Here is a 6000-nt window from a genome sequence, read left to right as displayed (position 1 = left end):
CAAGCACCAAAAATCACTTCCCATCTCCTCCAGTCCTTGAAAACATGGGGAGGAAATAAAATATGGAAAAGATAAGCTCGTTTTTTTTGTTTTTATTTTTAATTCCATTCTTCATCATGGCCAATATACTTTCAAAGGCAAGAGATTACATTTAGTTAAAAAGACCCGCATGTCTGGTCACGTGTCAGTTCAGTGTTTAAGAAATATTTAAGGATATCGGTGGCTTTTCAGTTAAAGGAGGAAAAAAATGTTCTAGGGGATTTCGGGTGAGGATCGGGGTCAGTTCGGCTTCTTCCTCGGTGTCCTGTGTTCAGCCTCTGGAGCCGCCGTGGAAGAATCCGTGCGTGCGATCCCAGCGGTGCAGCCCCCGCCCCAGCTAAAGCTGCCTTCGACTTTTTGGTTCCCTCAACGGCTCAAGACAGACAAATGAAATAACTTCCCTCCTTCCCCATGATAATATTTTAATAATGAAGCCACGCAATGTGAACTTGTCGCTGCTTTATTTGGCTCACGCACGACGTTCCATTTACCTACGCACCGCGAACACCCCTCGGGCTTTGCCGCGCCCCGCGGACACTTCCAGCGCCCCCGCTCAGCCCCGGTGGTCCCGGCCCGCGGCACCTGAGCGCGGCGGCTGCGCGGGGGGCGAGCGGGCGGGGCCGGCCCGGCCCGGCCCTCACATGCGCGGCGCCGCGGGAGCCATTGGCCGCCGCCCCGCCGGCCCCGCCGCCGCCGGCAGCCGGTGCTGTCCGCACGCCGAGCCATGCGGGTGCGCGCTGCAGGACGCTGCTAGGAGCCGAGCCCGCCCCGCCTCTGCCCGCCCGCATGGCAGCTCCGTGGGACTGACCGCCGCCGAGAAGCTCTGCGCTCCCGCCGCACGCACGGCTCGGCTCGGCTCGGCCGGGCGGCTCTCGGGGTCCGCAGCCCGCAGAGCCGTCCCTGAGGTGAGGCGTGCGCGGGGCCGGCGGGAGGCGGTCGGGCAGGCGGCGGAGGGGCCGCGGGGAGGGGGCGGCATCCTCACCGGCACCCCCTCCCCGCGCCTTCCCTCGCGCTCCTCTTTATCTTTTTCTGCGCGCAGACCGGCCTGGGCCGGTTCGCCGGTGCTGCTGCCAGCCCGGTGTGCCTCGGCGGGACCCCGGGGCCGGCTGCGCTCGTCGCGCTGCTCTCCCGCGGGATGCGCATCCACGCAGGATGGGCCCGCATGAGCGGGGGGCCAGCGGCGAGAGCGGGGCTGGGAGTGCGGCGTGGTGCTGGGGAATGCGGCTGGAACTGCGAGCCCCTTTTGAGGCCAGTGGGGTTGGATCCGGCCCCTCTGGGGGCCGCCAGCTGTGCGGGTTTTGTATGGGGTCAGCTGTGCGTCGTGTTCCAGCGCACGCAGATTAAAGGGGCCCAAGCCAGTCAGTAAAGCACATCTTCAGGGCAGAACCAGCCCTTGTCAGATAACCATCTCTGTTTTTTCGAGGCGCGTCTCCTCCCTTCCCCGGCTCCCCAGTACGTGGCAATACCGACTACCGCTCCTTTAGGATCCCCGAGCTTGGCACAGCAGCTCCTGTATTGCAACCTGCATTCCCCTCCCCGTCACAAGTGCTGCTGCTGCTCTCAAACAAATACGAATTCAGGCGCAGAAGGCTTGTGACTTGCCCAGCATCCTTTAGGAGAGCTGGTCTGCGGTCACTGGGGGGATTCAGGCTCTGCGTTTCCAGCACGCCTGCAGCCCGTGGCACTTTCTCCTCTGCATGTTCCCAGTGTGTAGGAGCCATGAGATCGGTTACTCAGACTTGAAAATGGAGGACGGTAGTGGTGGTGGTGTTGTTTGGTGGATAAGTCTTAGCAGTACTTCCTGTAATGGTGGTGCTGAAAGTGATGTTTTACTTGACTTTGCTGCTGGTGCAGAGAGCTCTTTAGGGTACCTGCTGCTCGTAAGCTTTGCCACTTACAGCTTTAAAACAATCCCCTAACACTACAGGGAAGTATCTGGTGTTTTTTCAGCATTATGTCTGTCACCGTGATAGGACAGGATAGTGTTTTCTGCCTGTAAAACTGAAGGTGGGGAGTGGCAATGCCTGCTTGTTTGGGAGAGAGGGCTTTAGGATGGGAGAAATTTGCATGAACAGGGCTGAGATTTTAAACCCGCAGCTCTGAGCTATCAAAAAAGCACTCTCATGCCAGATGGGGTAGCTAAGTCCCTTTCTCTGTTTTGTTTTTTTTTTTTTTTTTTTTTCTTTTATTTCTGACTTGTTTCTTGTTTTTTGTGGTGGTGTTTTGTTTTGTTTTTTCCCCTCACCTCTTCCTGGAGACAAAGGAAACCATCTTTCTTCAAACTTAGGGTAAGGTTAGTGTTGTGTTATTTGCTCTTGATTGCCATCTTTAAATCAATTCACCAAGCCTTACTTGGAGCCAGGATCCTATTCATTCTTTGTGCATTACAAATGCCCTGTAAACCTTTTATTGTTAGTTGAAACTGATTTATAAGGTCCTGACCTAGGAATATGCTTCTGTGGCTATTCTAGGCAGGCATTGCCTTTATAGTAAACTCACTTGGTGCTTTGCCTGTACCTTGCTTAGTGTCAGAAACGCTTGTCTGTTTGCTCTGTCTGTTTCCTTGCACATAATAGCAGGGGATACTAAATAGATTCTGTTATTTGTAATTGTGATGACTTCAACACAAAATATTAAAACTTTACAACAGCTGTGTGATGTTATGCAGGGAAGGAAGCAGCATTAAGCTGTCATTTGTTTTGTAAGATCCAGGTATGCACAACAGATATATCTACCAGTCTTGACATCCTTGAGGGCATGGTAATCTGTCCAGTGTGTTGAGATCTGGAAAAGGAATTCTAACCAGCAGTACCAGCAATGAAGAAAGACTTTGTGCAGCTGTCAGAGGAAGGTAATTATTAATAGGAGCCAACCTCTATAATAACAATGCAGAGAGAGTGAAAGCACCTGGGTGCTTGCCCTGGAAAGATTAACTAGTGAACATTGTACTAACACATAGCTGTACACCTGAAATGTAGCTCTTATACTCCAGTTCTTTCTTAGCCCTTTGTGCCTGTTGCCTCAGTCTCTTGTGTGGCAATACATAAGTGGTGGTACAGAGATACCACAGCTCTGCCTCCTGTTTATGGACACTTTTCTTGACTATGTGCCTGGATAGGGAGGAAAAAAGCTAATGCTGTTTGTGCTGGACTTGCAATAAGTCCTGCCAGTGACAAAAGGATAAGAGAATAAAGGCTAGTGGAGAAAAGGGTACGTCCATCCCTGTGGTCAAAATCACTTGCAGTTATGCATGTTGTGGCTTGGTGCAATTTTATAAGGGAAGTTTCCTGCGTTGAAGTTGGTTCTTTTAAATTCTCTAGGTTTTCCCATTTCTTCTGTGTATTGAGGTCCCATTCAGAGTGTGTTAAAGCCAGTGGCAGTGAGTGGGTTTTGAATCAGGCCCCATAGGCAAGCTGAGTTTCTTACCTTCTCCGTGTTCTCTGATGGCACAGTGGCTGTGTCAGCTCCTGCTTGTGCTGCGTTCCCGAGGGTTGGCAGAGTGCTGGCTCAGCACCTCAGCCCAGCCTCTCCCTGTGCCTTCTGCTGCACCCCTCAGAGCCAGAGGGGAGCTTGGGTGCAGGGGCACTGTGATCGCTGAGTTAGTGTCCTGAGGCTTACAGCACTTCATCTCTGTGGGGCTGCTGAAGGCTGATTTCCTGAGAAGTACCCTGAGTCACAAGTGGGGGAATATAAGGAACTCAGTAAACAAGTTTCTCAACTGGATTAAAAAAAAAGGGAGTTCCAGTGTAAGTATTTTACAAAATAATGAACTCCGAAGGTTTTCATTTCCTTTCAAAAAAGCAGTTTTTATCTTCCAATTCACGAAGTTGCTGTAGGTCCCTAAATATCATAAAACACAATTAGCAATTTTTATACTTAGATGTTACATATAATAGCACAGTAACATTAAGTGGAAAGAACAAAATTTGGTATTTCAGTTTCTGCTACTTAAATTCTTCCATTTCTTGCTAGCATTGAAATAGGGCTGTACAGTTCTCCTTTTGTGGTTTTTTTTTCCTTTCTGTTTTATTTATTTATTTGTTGTCTCTTGGCGCTGGGGAGATTATATCCTAACCAACCTAAAAAGAAAAACCTATTGCTGTGTTAAGAAAAATGGAAATATTTTTCCCCAGAAACTTTACATTTAGGTAAAGACTTGCCTGTGCTTTTGCATAACTGACGTTTTAAGCATGTTTTTTAAACAAGCAATGAAAAGTCTGTGGACTTCACCATGCAAAGACTTGTGTCCATGACTAATTTTCCACCTATGTATGGTTTCATGAGTCCACATGCATGCATGAGGCTCTCTGGGGTCACGCTAGTGCTGCTTGATCTTGGAATCTATCTGCTTTGTTCTTGGCTGTGATGATGAGCTGCTGTGGGTCCACACAAGACTGAGATATGAAGAAAGGTGTTTGTGAAATGCAGTTCTCTAGCAGTTACCAGCATTATGTTTTGTGAAAGCAGTTGTAATTAGTGTTTAAAGGCTGTCCTGTGCTTCTAACCTTGAACACTTTGAGCTACATTTTTTGACTGCTTGTGTTGGGGATGGGTTTGGCTCAAGACCTTTTGGTTGGAGCAAATTGAGTACAATTTTCTTTTAACCATATAACAAAGAATAGGTACCAATTGCTTGCCAAACAGTTTCTCCCCTCAGAGATTACAAACAAATTTAGGAAAGAACAAAGCCAGGATTTCTAGTGTTTAACTTCTTGAGAATCATCTTGGTTTTGGCATGTGAAAAGGAAAAGTGCGTCACAAGTCAAGTTGGCACCTAATGCCGTCAGTAATACTAATTTCAACATCATTAATTTTAACTGACACTGCTTCAATCTTTCTCTTACCACAAATTTATTTAAACTCTTGAAACTCCTTTCATTTGTTTTTCTATTCTCTTCAGCGGTAGTGAGAACAGGTTCTTGTCCCCCTTCAGGAAATGGATAGGAAGAGAAGTTAAAAGACATTCATGTAGCAGCTGCCAGAATATTGAAGGAGATATCCTTGGAAGGAGAAAGCTTGTTTTCTAGAAATCAAGCCAGCAAAATGCCACTTTTGCCCAACACTTGGAGGCAGGCTGTAGTATGGGAAGTGAGTATGGCTGCACCAAGGACTCGTTTGTTATAACTGTTTTAAAAGAAATACCTTAGTTTTCCTCTCTCTCTTCAAGTATAAATCAGGATACAAAACTGTATTGTTCATGTAGCCTCAAAACTAATTTTCCTTCTTTCCACTTGAGCTCTTTCCTCAGAAGTGATTTGTTCTGAGACCGAAGTAATTGCGACATTCAAGACTTGAGAAGCAGTCGTGGTGTAAAATACAGCCACCCTTAGGGAGGAGGAAGGATGGTTGTTGCTCAGATATTTTTTCTTTTTGGAGGCCCTTCTTTGTTAAAGGTAACTCTGATTAAGAAGTAGTAAGAAATAACAAGGCTGAAAGCGTGTGGCATCCAGCAGTGAGTGAGGATAGCATTTGTGTTTACTCATCATAGTCTTGCTTTTTGTATTGTGTGATCAGTAAAAGAAGAAATATCTGATTCTTGTGATTTGCCTTACTCTTTGTTAGTGTTTAAAAAAAACCCAAAAACCCTCTGTATATGGTCTTTTGTCAAAAGTTAGGCATCTCAGGTGTTCTGTCTTATGATGATCTACTTTGAAGACCAGAGAATCGCAGTGGAAGATTTCTCAGACCTAAGGAATGGCCACTACACATAATTAAAGGCTGTTGTTACCTTTTCCTATCAGATATCTCTTCAAACTGTTTGCTGTGTTTATAAATTCTGGGAAAAAAATGCACAGTTCTCAAACTGGAGTTTCAAAAGCTCTCTATTCATTTGATCAGGATTTTTCTGAGTTGTATCTCCTGATGAATTTCCCTGCATGGTTAGACCATGGATAAAGCAGACTAAAGTGTCTGTTGCTGTTTTAGATGTCTTCTTACCTGTGACACTGACATGGAGCGGGT

At 47.0% G+C, this 6000-nt stretch overlaps 1 protein-coding gene across 2 annotated transcripts in view; it reads left to right on the top strand.

Moving 5' to 3' along the window:
• Window positions 1-712: 712 nt before the first annotated feature.
• Window positions 713-6000, top strand: part of LRRC8D (leucine rich repeat containing 8 VRAC subunit D) — a 52075-nt gene continuing 46787 nt past the window's right edge. The window contains exon 1 of one of the 2 annotated variants that reach the window (XM_059478071.1): window positions 713-944. The gene's annotated coding sequence lies outside the window, so the exon portion shown is untranslated. The remainder of the gene's footprint in view (window positions 945-6000) is intronic. The other variant, XM_059478072.1, reaches the window with a different exon arrangement.

This window comes from Ammospiza nelsoni, chromosome 9, assembly GCF_027579445.1.
Source record: "Ammospiza nelsoni isolate bAmmNel1 chromosome 9, bAmmNel1.pri, whole genome shotgun sequence".
NCBI classification, from domain to species: Eukaryota; Metazoa; Chordata; class Aves; order Passeriformes; family Passerellidae; genus Ammospiza; species Ammospiza nelsoni.
Note: the sequence above shows the minus strand (reverse complement) of the source record. Positions and strands in the feature narration are given on the sequence as shown.